We start from the raw sequence: 14,432 nt of genomic DNA, 5'->3' as shown, positions 1-14,432 counted from the left end.
TCGGCTCATAAACAGCGTCCGGCTCGGACTCTTAACTATTCTTGCCTTACACTACAAGTCACGCCTTACGGCGGTTTATCACTACGGGCCTTAAGCCGCCTCTGGGCCTTAAGCCCATTATTGACCCGCCATCTTCAAGCTTGATCCTGGGCTTCATGTGATGATCGTCTCAACGTAACCCGGCCCCTCCTGGGCGGGTGACACCAGTAGTTATATCCCCAACACAACCCGAACGCCGAGGTAAAATTTCTCACGTCATGTAAGGCGATGCTTGAGCCTACCTTGCCTCTTCTGCTGCGTGGATCTGACATGCTCTCCTCTCAAGATGTTAAGCGGCCTCCCATGTTGCGGTGTCCCAAATCTGCCCATGACCGCGAGAGGGCATTTCTCCCACTCCACCTCACAGTTTACCCCCGTGCAAAGCTAGTAGGCATGTATACAAGAATCTCCAAGCAGGTCAATGCTCTGCTCAATGCATATGATCAGATGCCAAATGGGGTAGGTTTGATGTGCTTGTTGTTGGTTATTGCTAACATTTCTCATTTACTGGTATATTCTCACCAAATGTCGAGTGACATGATCCTGAATTTGTGGTGTGAATGATTGTGTCTGCGGCCCTACTTCCTTTCATCGTAAGTATGGCCACTCTCACATCAATTTCGTGGCTACTCCCAAAAGCCCTTCTGCTGGTGCTCCGACTTTGTTTTTTTTGCTGAAATTAGCAACAATGACCAAGACGGCGAGTCCTTCTGTTGCTCTGCCTCTGCCATGTGCTGGTATGCTATAACCAACCATATGCCAATATTTTTTCCCCATGTTCTATCTAGTATATCTTGTTGTAAATGTTATATACAGAGTCCGAAGCACCATGATGCATCTTTACCATAACTGACCACTTGTCTGTTTTATTATTCCATCAGCCTATACCTTCTTATGCAGAGTAAAATTAAAAGGGGATCAGTTAAGAAAAAGAAGTACCGAGGATAAATAAAATTGAATGCCTTTACTTGAATATCTCCATGTTTATAGGTTGGTCAAGTCAAACATTTGATCAAGCAGCGTGCCACGGTGATCAACATGTAGCTGGATGATCCCTTCATCACCATACTCATTTCCTCGTTCAACAAAAAAATAATAGTGGTTTAAAAGCAGCTATGTCGGCCATCCATGCATCGTTTCTATAGGCATTACGTATGGTTTCTGTCAACATTCTAAGGCTCCATGTTTGGGAAAGCTTGAAAACTGCAGAGCATTTCACTTTTGATATTTTTGTGCACACACGCAGTTTATGATGTATTCTTCAATATATATTAATTATCTCATGTGTTGACAGCACAAATTCGGTGCCTTTACCGTGAGTACATGTGGACTAGAATTGTGCATCCAACCAGGATAGATTTCCGTGGTCATGAGTCGGAGTTTGAGAAGATGGCCTACAGAAAAGACCCCCATAATGGTGACTATGTTCCTCCATGGACGGTGCGATACTACATCAACTCGGAGATCATGAACGGTAGGCGCGCCTCTATGATGCCTTGGATGCGCACAAGAGTGTGGATCTTGTGTCCATGTGTATCCGCAAAATACTTCTATTTGAAATCTGGAGTTCTGTGAAATCTACACAAGAGAGAGAGTATGATGTGTAGTTCTCTATGACTATCCGTGCAAGACAAGTTAAGTTTATGTTGTCTTAGAGGTAGGATAGTGCTCGTGAAATCTAACAAGTGGTTAATGTACTATTAGAATATCCTATGATGTGTGTTAGTAATGGTATTGGAATGATGTGTGTTAGTGATGTTATTAGAGTGTGGGAACTGCAGGTTAATTTGTACTATGTATCTGCTTCGGTTAGCAATCACACGGTGCTGCATCTTTCTTGTGGAATTTGGTCATGCTCCCCAGATATGCACTATGAGCCTGGGGAAATTTGGTTGTATTATATGATTTGTGGTTTATCCTTTCATGATCCAGTTTTCGTTATTTTTGTAGCTGTTTTTATTCTTTCCTAGTCATATCAAGTATGGAATGAATTCTCTAATTGCAATTATAGAACTTTGGCGCACAACTTTTGGGGACATCGAATAGTTCTGCAGAATAATTGGTTACTAGAGAATTGGTCATGACTTGATAAAGTCAAACCGTTGCACCACCAATGAGTGAGAGCATAAGAGGGGACTTGGCAACAAACTATTGGCTGACACCTTATACAATCTAGAGTTGTGTAACTTAGTTAAAGCTAAACTTGGTTGTCATATAGTCTAGAAATCTCTATGGAGTTATTCCCCCCATCTTATAATAGAAGATGTTATTACAGCCAAGTACTCATATATTTGTTGTAATAGCATCTTATATTATGGGAGTACTCCATAAATTCTTACTCTCAAAATAACTTTGTCCATTGATTCAAACGCACTAAAATTCTCCAAGTTCTGTAGATATTTAATGGCATGTAGAAATGTTGTTGTATTTTTATCGGGGATTTAAGGCGTAGTCCATTAGAATAAATGTTCTTTAATATTTGGACCTAAAAAACGCGGCACAACATAATTTCAGTTTAGTACAAGAAAAATGCAACGAGAACATAAAATTTGAATTTCATGTTAATATATATGTTAATAGATATATGTTTTTTAGGGGGATATATGTTAGTTACAGATGAGAGTAGTACCGAAGATAAGTATTTCATATATTGTCTCAATTAACAAGCATACAATTAGTGTAAGTTGAGTTACTAAGAATTAAAATTGTTTAGTATAAATGGTCAGCATACAATCATACAATCAGTATGAATGTTGAGAATAATGGGGGAAATAGCTTAATTTTAGTGTGGTTCTATGGTGCACAATTAGCTCTTGCAACTCTCGTATTGTTCTCATTAAAAGGCGCCTCATCTTCGCCGGGCAATTTGAAAGAGCAACATGTGTAGGCTCAAAGGAAATCCTGGCCATGTCGTGCTTCTTGTAGGAGCTGGTAGGATGAAGGGCAAGTTGTATTACTATTATATGAATTATTGGGATAAGTTTGCTGTTCGTGAAGTGGTTGGCGAAGCGATTGGGAAAATTAGTGTAGATAGATTGTACAGAAATGTCATCCGTCTGTCACATTCCAAGAAATCTCAAACTGGTGAAAGTCTTTTGCCTCAAGACTTGGCTGTTACTGCTGACTGGTAGAATGTAGACTTTCTCGTTCCTGAGTGAGTTTGTCACTGAGTACTTAATTGAGTTTGTTGCTACCTTTAATTCTTCAAAGAATGTATATGCATAAAATGAGCTATTAAATCAAGTGAGTAATACCTTTAATTCTTCAAAGAATGTATGTCCATTACAACTATAGTCAGCTACTTCAGAAACCTAGTGGTGTTAAAATGACGTGTGCCCCAAAATATCCACCTATACAATGATAAAAAAGACGACATCCAGTCGTACTTCCTTGATGGTTGGGAGAAATTTCAGCCCAAACAAGCCTAGAATAACAAAATTGCGGGCTCGGTTAGCAGCTCAAGTTTTGCCATTACTGTTGCCTCAAACTCCCACTCCGATGATTTAACTTCCATGCACAAATATGGTGTGGTAACCCAACAAAGCTCTCTAGAACTCAAATTCCTTTTCAGAGGATTCCCGTTCACATCGTTGTTCTATTTAAAAATCTTTCATAAAATGTGGGGAAATTACTGAACAAGCTAGTATTATAGTGTCAAGACATTAAAATCTATGAATGACCAAACAATCTAATACAGTTTTTTCCTTAAAAAACCAACTAACAATCGTCAAGAACTACATGCACTACTCCATCGTGTTGAAGCAACATGGTAGCTACCGCCAACGTCCTGACCAAAGTATGCTCTAAAGATGTAAATATGGTTGCAGAAAATCATCTTGGTCATCCCCTTTCTCCTCAAAACAACTTAAGGATAATCCTGTACATAATAAAACATCATACAAATCAGATGCTGCTAGATCAAATGTTGAACCAATTAAGATAATCTCGTAGATCAAAATGAGAGTATGGTAGCATGATGAAAACATGGGAGGTACCTCTTGAGGTAGCAAAAATCATCCTTCTTATAGTGCTTGGCCGAAAACTCCTCACTCACGGCGTGTTGGGTGCTACGCAAGGTCGATCGGTGGCAACGAAGAGCATGTGAAGGAAGCGGACAAAGACGACGCATACACCAAAGACGACTGCAGGCAGGAACACAGATGTAGCTGAACATTAGAAAGTGTCGTCTTTGTCTATTTTATACATATATTGTCGAAATAGTATCTAGATACTGCACAAAAGTATTATAAGGAAAATAGTTACCTTGGACATCGGTGGTGCCTTTCTGATAATTATAAATTGTCTCTCCATGGATAATCCAATGATGCTTCATGCAAATACTAAATTAGGCCCCCATTGTCAGGAAATCGTCAGTCCTCTACCATATCGGGAATTTTTCCTGCACATAATGATCATTGGTACCAGCAGAGGCTAAGAATTGTTTTGAAGGATTAACTCAAATATGTAGGGATCGCCATTCCTATCTCATGTATCATTATAACAAAAACACAAAACTACATGTTTAAATCACCTCATCTCAGCAACCACTGCCTTAACATCGAACAATTTTGTTGACAGATAATCATTTAAGAAATCAGAGGTACCTACACTGTAAACTTTTATTCAACATCATGTCTGAAATCTGCTATACCAATCATGAGCTATGATATGTATCGTTGGTTTGATACAATTCAATAATACCAGTTCAAAGAAACTAACGTTTGTCATTCTGAATTAATTTGTATTTCTAATCCAAACCTTTACAAGTTAATTTAGGGTAGTAAATAGTATTCCCAATCTGATTCCAAACATGAAAAACTATACAATAAAGCAGAGTTACTTATATGAGCCTGCTTGAAGATAACTACTGCATAGACTGTGAAGCATCATATTAGGAACCAAATAATAGCATCATATTTGCACTTTTTTTAATTACAAGAGAAACAACCTGTGAATGAATACCTGGGATTGGTGAAGCGAAGATTCAATGTCTAATTGCTTCTTCTTATGATAACCTACAACTCAATACAGGAGATTGGTGAACTGACATGTCTTGAAATAGTTTCTTTACTCGCTTGACTTGACGATGTGTTCCATGTGCAGGATAGGTAGCTAGTTCAGCATGGATGTTATATTGGTCGAATATTTAACTCGTTCCCAGAATTTGTAGTTGGATTTGTCCAGAAACTTCACTACAGGTGTTATAGAAACCATCAATTGACAAGAAAGAATGCTCGCAAGTAAGAAGAAGAAATGACAGTATTGTTCGACACTGAAGATCCAGTACAACTCTTAGCCTAGATTAGCCATTTATCTTCTATTGGCTATGAGTCAAACAGTACGTATACATGTCCGTCCTCCAACAGTTTATAGAAACATAGCCAATCAAATGTTCTATTAATTTTAGGCCAGGAAGACATTTGACCCTAAAACCACATTAAATTACATATTGAGCTTCTATTAACTATATAATATTGGTCAATCACCTAATGCCAAAATCGGATTATGAAAGCCAAATAGAGTACAGAACAAAGTAGAACATGTGGCCTTCAGCCTGAACATTAATTCCCATTGACTACTGATAGTACCTAGGTTGCCATGGTATTCGCATTCGGACAATCATATGAACATAAAATTCGGCTGATGAAATCTGAAACGTTGTTCATATTTTTCATATCAATCTTAAGTGATAGGATGCTAAAACAAAAAGGCTCGTCATTGCCCTTCCATACCTTTCATTATACGGATACTGCTGCGTTCATCCGTGGCACTCAATCGATTTAGACTCCAACGTACGCCATTTTAGGAAAAGCCAACAAAGCAGTAGTTATCTTCAAGCAATGAAGGTGCAGCCATCCTTTCTGTCTACGTAGATCTTGTGCTTGGGGCACCTCTGCCATTTGCTCTGCTGTGCGACCCACCTCAACGGCAGGTTCGTTCGCCTGTGCTTGTTGTCACAAAGCCACTGGAACTCGTTGAGCTGAACACAACATGCAACTTGCATCACACACAGAACATCCAGTTGCAAATGGGGGCAACCTCAAACAACAGGACATTGCATGGTTTCCTAATTCTGCAGAACGTGTACATAGCTTCGGATGTCAGATAATTCTAAAGGTGAATGCAGCGAACCTAGTGGAACAAAGGTCTCCGAATTTGAATGCTGGAAATAATACATGCATGAAAGTATTGTCCTAAGACATTGGCACCAAATAAATAACAGAACTAAATCAAGGTGCACAAGAAGCCTCAAATGGAAAGGACCAAAAGAAAAAAAACTTAACACATAAATAAAGATACTTATGAGGTGAAAAGAACTGAAAATCCACAGTAAACTGAACCATGACCCGGCCAACACCTCCCTCTCTCCTGCAAACCAGACAAGAGTCTGACCTTCATTACATTAAATACTAATTTGAGTGGTAATCTCTCTCTCTCTCTCTCTCTCTCTCTCTCTCTCTCTCTCTCATAAACGACATGTTGAGTTTAAATACTATATATAAACAAAATCTATATCATACAATAATTAACATGCTTGTATTTAACCTTACAAAGGAATAAAGAATTGTCTTCAACATAAATGCTATCCACAAAAATGAAAGACATTACACCCGCAAAATAAACGACATGTTGAAGAGGAAGGTTGTAGTTACATATGATGTCTTGTAGTACTTGTAGATGACCAGGATGCAGTAAACACTTGAAAATGGTGAGCTCATTTTTGCTAAACGTTATGTGCCCAACTGATTTTTCTGCCTTATTTCCTGCCAAATACCTTCTTCTTTGTTCTTCCAATGCCTCCCTTCACCACCCCTACCTTGGCTCCTCTCCACTCCATGTCAACCTAATGTGGTATGCATATTCTGATCATGTCTATCATTCATATACCCAAGTTCCCCACCATTGTGTCCCCATCCTTCCGCATCTTGACAAGTGTCTGCGAGCATCACGTTTCCATCACGCCTAGCACAATCAATGTTGCTGTGTACTGTTGAACAAACATAACAAAAAAATTATTATCAGGCAAAGCACCTTTTTTGACAGATGAAAAACAACATTTGGGAGTCATCCGAGGGGCAATGAAAAGATATTTTATGTAAAGGACAAGAGAAATATCATGAAAACATACATAGCAAAAAGAGGAAAGATATCGAAAGCATTGATGAACACCATTTGGCCTTATGAAAATAAGAACCCGTGTGAACTTGACCAGATCAAAACAATAAAAACATAGGCACACACCTATTGCCATCCAATAGATTTTACCGTGTTTGCACATTCTATGCGTTACATGTGTGCGCTCATATAGCTGAAGATTAACTAATCAAGCTAACTTTCTGTATTAACGCATCTGGCCGAAATCAATTAGTGAATCTATGTTGTTTCACGTGAGTGTACGGGAAGAAGTAATCAGCAAGAAGGCGTGCTAGGCCGTGCAAACAAAGATAAGAAAATTACTTAGCTTGATCAATATACAGCTTGCCGATTCCTTTCCGGCCGGATGGGCATGTCTGGCTGCTGCGCAATACAGTACAAAGCAAGCAAGCCGGATCGAAACAGGTTTTCGGTGAATCACAGGGGGAGGCATGGGGCAGTGGAAGGTGAGGACTGCAACATTGATACCTTCAGCAAGGTAACGGCCCGCCGGTGCCGCCATCGACAACTCCGGCCACTGCCGGAGTTCAGCTTTCGCCGGCAACCTTAACCATCCAACCAGTGGACCCGAGTAGCCCACCTTGCCAACCCTCACCGTGTAAGACCAGCGCGCCTACAACCCCTCCAACCACCGACCATCTCCTTCCGGCCGCCTGGACACCGTAGCAGCAGATCGAGCCAGAGAAACGGCCACTTCGCGCTGCCATGCCCAGATCCGCGCCAGAGCCGGCGGCGGCGCGGCGCCGAGGTTGGTGCGACGGCGAGCTCGGGCGGTGAGGCGGCGGGGCAGAAGCTGCAGGAGACGGCGGCGGCGACCTCGAGGCCGAGCTCAGGCCATGGCTTCCCTGGCTCCAGAGGCCGTGGCGGCGCCGGACGCAGCGGCGGGGCGAGGAGGAGGCCGGCCGTCGGGGAGACAGGAGCTCCTCGTCCCCTCGATCCAGATCGGGATCGAGGAGGGAGCGGGTGATAGGTTTAGGTTTTTTTTGTCGCTGGTTAACCTTCACGAGGGATCGATCTCAGGGGTTTTGTTTGCACCGGTTTTTTTCGATCGAGTAAGGCAGAGGTGGTGCGATGACGAAAAAAACGGCGGTGGGAGTATGACGAAAATAAACCAGCAAAAATTAACCGCGCGGACTATTCACCAAGTCGTTCATTAAGAGTAGAGATATATAATATAAACATTGTCCTCGGGAGCGATCCTATAGCTGAAACCCATCCGTGGCACTAATGAGTAGGTCCAACTTGTTCGCGTTTACTTCTCTTCCTTCCCGTCTCCTCCTGTTTTTTTCTGCGGATGTCCTTCCTCCCTTTCTTTCTCCTCCCGCGAGTGCGCAGAAAGCACTACCGCAGGTAATATCTGTACATTCCCGCAAAAAAGGTAATATTTGTACATACTTTGGAAAAACAAATCTTACACTTTTTCTGGATAAGTGGGGTTGTTGTCATGAAAGCAACTTTGGACTAGGGGTATCTTTAGTAACTTGGTCGGATGTAAACATGTATATGTAAGTAACAAGAGTACACAAGAGCAGGAAGAAGGCCAGAGTTCAAACGCTAGCGCAAACCTTGCCTACCGCTTCGGTTTGCAGGCCCTGAATGGGCTTTGAACCCTATAACCACAAAAACCATTAAGCGTCGGGAGAAGGGCAGCCAACCAGCTATGCCATATGGCGCAAGTTGGTTGGACACAGTGAAAAAACTCTGGAATATTTTTTTAGATGGAAGTGAGGATTTTTTAAATGTTTTTCCTTTTTTTATGGAGGTGAGGACCCCACGCATTTTTTACAATGGAGGGCTATGCAAAGTGACGCTCGCTGTTAGGCTGTGATGGTAGTATTTTTTCTTCTTTTTTTAGATGTTTTAGATGGAGGTGAGGATTTTTTTTCTGAAATGTTTTTCAAAATGGAGGCGAGAACCCCATGTATTTTTTTAAATGGAAACATGGCACAACTTTCTTTCAAGCGGCACCACAGGATGACACCCCAACCACTAGTTTAAGTATATAATGTTCCAGTGGGTGAGGGAAAGGGTGCTCGGCTAGTTGCTACGATAGAACTTGGAGAGAAAGTTGGCCGTCCTCCTTCTCGGATCCTTCTTCTGCATCTCGAATTTCCCCTTTCCATGAATAAGTAAATCGAGTATTTTACAATATGGAATCAGAGCCGTTCGATCCGTCAGTCCTCCCTGTTCACCAACGACACACCAGGTGCGTCGACAAGCAGTGGTGCACCTTGTTACTTGCTACGAATTATCATGCTATCAAACTAGTATCTGTTACTACCCTTTTACAACACTTGCAGGGAATAACTTGCTGAAACCAGTTATCAATTCCTTCAACTCCTCATTGAGTTTGACACTCTTACTTATCAAAAAGACAATGATTGATCCCCTATACTTGTGGGTCATCAGGCATCTTGGTTGAGGCTGTGTGGTGGTGGCGATGTCTCTCAGTAGGAATAATGTCTTCCACATCCGATCCCCGCCCCGATGGTGCATCTAGCATCGTTGGAGGGCATGTGAAGGTGTGTCATCGCCGGATCTCGCAGGATTCAGTCGGTGCTGGTCTTCGGTGCATCTATTTTTTTTCTTGAAAAGGGGGAATTCCCCGGCCTCTGCATCAGGTGGATGCATACGGCCACTTAGATAAATAAAATAGGTTCAACAAAGTCGAAAAGTCGAAAAAGAAACTACGTCGAGGTCACAAAGACCTCGTCACAAAAAAAAGGCCATATAGCCACAACCGGCTGGCAGAAAAATAGGTATGGAAACTAATTGCCTATCCTATTACATGACCGCCATCCAAACCGGTTGAATATATCCCGCGCTACCATCTCCCACCGGGCAGATCCAATAACCAAACGCTCCCTGGCCTCCGTCGGAGTGAGTAGGGACCACATACGGATCAACGCCGTAGCACGGAATACAACCTGCAAAAAATGAATAGTAGTTATTCTGTTAAAAACCAAATCATTTCGGTGCATCTATTTGGATCCAGTTTTCGTTTGTTCATGTGGTTACATTGACGATGGCTGCTCCTCTGGTGCGCTGGTCCTTTGGGGCCTTAGCATGATGACTTCCTGACTATCTACTATAACAAGGTTTATCCGGCTCCGGCTCCAGCGAGGTGATGACGGCGTCGCGCCTTCAGCTCGCTTCAGTGTTTGTAGTCATCGATAGATGGTCGATAGATCTGATTGTAATTTTCATTACCTCTAGTCTTCTATGTACTGCCATATTTGATTATAAATAAATAGATCGAAAAGTTCTCTTGCAAAAAACTCCCACTCATGAGGCTGCGGCGGGATTGAGGAAACCAGAGACAATGAATCATTTTTTTGTTCACTAGACAGTGGCAAAGACTTGTAATATCAGGCAATTGCTCGTTTTGGTGCGCGATGGTCGTAGATATAAAACCGACGGCATCCAAAGCATTCGGTTTTGACGCAGAAAAACCGTGGTTCGAAAAATAGCCTTTTCGTTCAAAGAAAGCTCATGGATTTTTTGAAGTTCGCTTGTTTACCGGAGAGAGTGCTGCTTTGACCGGCATATCCCTTCTGTTCCCGAACCCTCTCGCCGTCGGCTGTATGACTCCCAATCCCACAATCCCGGCCGCCAAGCCATGGCCACGCCGCCGCGAACCCTACCGCAAGCGGTCAGCCGGTCACAGACCGTCGCCCTTCCCCTCAAAGCCTCGGAGGAGTTGCATCTGCGGGGAAGGAGCTCACTACTGGAATCGCACCCTATGCCGACGGCCAGGGCCATCGGCATAGCCCTGACTGGCCGTCGGGAAAGGCCTATGCCGACGGCCCCCGTGGGCATAGGGCTGTCGGCAACATATCCGTCGGCGTAGCCAGGAATGCCGTCGGCATAGAAAGGCCGTCGGCATAGGGCCTATCCCGATGGTGTCCGTACATCTATGCCGACGGACAGGTGGCCGTCGGCAACGTCATCGCCTAACGGCGGCCGCCGTCAAGTGCTGACCAACGGCTTCTCGCCACGTGGCACCTTTATGCCAACGGCCCCAACCGTCGGCTTAGTTTGAAACTATGCCGACGGCTAGGCTGTCGGCTTAGTTTGAAACTATGCCGACGGCTAGGCTGTCGGCATAGAGGTGCCATGTGGCGAGAAGTCGTTGCTCCTGGGGCAGGTCTATGCCGACGGCCTAGCCGTCGGCGTAGTTTGAAACTATGCCGACGGCTAGGCCGTCGCGTGTCAGCCACTGGGAGCTCACGCCAGGCCTATGCCGACGGCCAGGCCGTCGGCATAGTTTCTGTCCAGTTTTTTTTCCTTTTTTCTGTTTCTTTTCAGCTCAATTCATTTGAATATACACAACATATATAAGAAGCAGCATCACGTAACAATAAGGAGCAGCATCACACAACAAATTCATCATCACACATCATAAGAAGCATCGCAAAGCATAAAGATATAAGTATCATCACCACCAAGCATATAACAATCTCACAAACAACAATAAGATAAGAAACATCACAAGAATATAAGTATCATCACCACCAAGACCGCCACAATGTGACCCAAAGGCTTGATCCACCGGTTCTCTGGATGTTGAAAAGACATATTAACAGGATATATGACTGTGTTGAAAGGCATGATATGCTTTGGGTGAATAGATTGGGGATGAACTAACCGGCGAGGGGCCAACGTTCTGTGCCACAAAATCCTCAAAGGTAAGCAAAGTTGGTTGTGGTGGAGGAGGTGCTTCTGGTTGCAATTGAGGAACCCTGCCGGCCGCCATTTCCTGAAAAGCATACCGCATCTGGCGATTGTTCTGCTCATGGTATGCGTGGAGGGCCGTGTGCCACGCCATGGTCTCCTGGCGTGTGTACTCCATGTAGGCCTACAGTATGACATGATGGAACTCATAAAACTACTAAATGCGGAAAATAAAGTGAGCAAGGAAGATAAGAGGGAAAATACTTATAGATTGCCGCTCCTGACTGTGACGGTGCACTGCTCATGGGCGTGCTCGTGCGCTGGCTCAGGCTCGGGTCGATCCGACGGAGCTGTGTGTAGGAGATGGTAGGAGTGATCACAACATGGAGAACCGCCTCCCGACCGTGCTCCTTCGGCCCCATGCCCACCATCACCCTTTCGTCCAGATCCGCCGCTATGGGGTCAGGTGTGTCAGGATGTAACCTCAGATACCCATCGGAGTAGGCCTTCCTCCTTTGCACGGTCTTTTTGCCGTAGTACTTGGTTTCGCCAGGCTTGGGGTCCTTCCGCGTATGGGCGATCTCCCACGCGTGCATGTGTGAGAGCGGCCGCTTTAGTTTCTCCTCCTGCACCACCAAACAGAGGTTAGTCATACATAAGAAAGTGATGGTAAATAGAAGAAGAAGAATGTTTAATGGGGTTAGTCATACATTAACTGCCTTGTGGAGATAGTGGTTTCGGTTTCCCTGAGCATGTACTCCCTCCTTCCCTCGGTTAGCCTTGTTTTTGACTCTCATAGCCGCCCAGGCTCCAGCCTCATCACACCAAAGATCCACCAATGCTGCCTAGGACTCGTCTTTTCCATAACACCAATTTGGACACACCTACATAATGAAAGCATAATGGCATGTCAACACGAAACGGTGAAATGTACCACAAGGTAATGAAAGCATAATGAAAAATCTTTTATACTTACCTTCAAGAACTCGTCCCTCTCCAAGGTAATGCACATCCTCCGCGCGTCTTCCTTGGTCATCTTCACACCAAGATAGTCGTGATGGTATGTCGAGATGGCCACATAACGCACCTCGTACTGCATCTGGCGGGCCTTCTTCTTGCATTGGCGCAGCACGATCTGGTCCGCTCTGGCCCTGTGCTCCGGAAGAACTCGATAGAATTCCTACAATCATGCATGAAACAAGAATGGAAAAAGCCATGATTTAAATCATTCATGAAACTAGAATAGACTTGTGCTTCTGAAGAGAACTCACCCAGAAAGTGGTGATCACGGCCTTGGCATGGGTCCCATGGTCCGCGTGGAGGGCCGCTTCCCAGTGCTCCCAGCTCGTGGCCAAGACCCGATGGTCCGGGTGCCTGACTGGATCCGGACAGTACAACCCATGTAGATCCACTCGATTCCGACGGATAAAACCACTGTACATCCACTGATTATCTGCCATCCTCTGCTTTTTTGCAAGCCACACAACATAATTAAGGATTCACTTAAATTAATCACATCAAATTTTCAGTTTCTACCGCGTTGAATCCACCTACATCTCTAATAGGTAAAGATGGGTCCTAATCCCACCCGAGGATGTGTAGATTGAATACGTTCTCCATTCTACCCTGTTCCGAGACAAAATTTCGGCAGCACCTCCCCGCTGTTCTCCAGATACACGTCTCGGCAAATAGCCGAGAGAATGTGCTCCGGAGAACAATGGGGAGGCGCCGCCGAAATCCTGTCTCGGAACAGGGTAGAACATGGAGAACATACCCAATCTACACATCCTCGGGCTGTCCATGGAAAACGCCGGACAATCCGAAAGAGCTGCGGTGATAAATATGCAATTGAATGCATATTTATCGATGTAACCCTTTCGGACGGGAGACGCCTAGGTTATGCCAGTTGACTTGAGAATGAAATCTAGTGATATGAAAAAATGGAGGAGATGGACTTGTAGCTCACCCTCGGCTGTAGAGGAAGTAGTCGAACAGCAGAGGGATGCTCACGGGGACCAACGCGTCGGACAACGGTCACTCCGATGAAATGCGACACCACAAAGCCTGCAAATTCCATCGCGACAAAAAATTAGAACATCACAACTAATAGAGCATATTTAAAACATTTCAACATGCATTCATTTAATTTTGCATCATGTACGTAAAAAAACTAACAACATTAACAATATATTCATCATCGTCATCACATATTCATCATCATCATTATCACCTATTCGTCATAATAATTGATTCATCTCATCGAACCAATTTTTTTTTGCAAGATATGCAACATATAGCATCTCCTCTAACCAATTTTTTTTACTACCTATCTCACTATCTATCTAACTCTCTAACTATCTACCTATCTAACTATCTATATAACTATCTATCTAACTATGTATCTAACTATCTAAATACCTATCTAAATATCTATCTAAATACATATCTAACTAGCTACAAAATTACTAAAAAACACTAAAAAATACATAAAATTTTCACCTTCGAGAGGGCCGGCCGGAGTTGGGGCGGGGAGGCGCGGAGTCGGGGCGGGGAGGCCGGCGGGC

General features: G+C 43.7%; 1 long non-coding RNA gene across 6 annotated transcripts; it reads right to left on the bottom strand.

Moving 5' to 3' along the window:
• Positions 1-3,609: 3,609 nt before the first annotated feature.
• LOC123140701 (uncharacterized) lies at positions 3,610-7,292 on the bottom strand. 6 transcript variants are annotated; one of them, XR_006470053.1, is made up of 7 exons: positions 6,815-7,292; positions 5,772-6,112; positions 5,002-5,231; positions 4,571-4,643; positions 4,303-4,438; positions 4,035-4,181; positions 3,610-3,916 (listed from the first exon to the last, which is right to left on the bottom strand). It is a non-coding gene; the product is annotated as an uncharacterized lncRNA (long non-coding RNA). The 6 variants fall into 6 exon arrangements; XR_006470057.1 differs by having other exon boundaries at positions 3,611-3,916; positions 5,088-5,231; positions 6,815-7,291; XR_006470052.1 differs by lacking the exon at positions 4,571-4,643 and having other exon boundaries at positions 3,614-3,916; positions 6,815-7,291.
• Positions 7,293-14,432: the final 7,140 nt, after the last annotated feature.

Source organism: Triticum aestivum, chromosome 6D (genome assembly GCF_018294505.1).
Source record: "Triticum aestivum cultivar Chinese Spring chromosome 6D, IWGSC CS RefSeq v2.1, whole genome shotgun sequence".
Taxonomy (NCBI): Eukaryota; Viridiplantae; Streptophyta; class Magnoliopsida; order Poales; family Poaceae; genus Triticum; species Triticum aestivum.
This window is presented reverse-complemented; position numbering and strand designations above follow the sequence as displayed.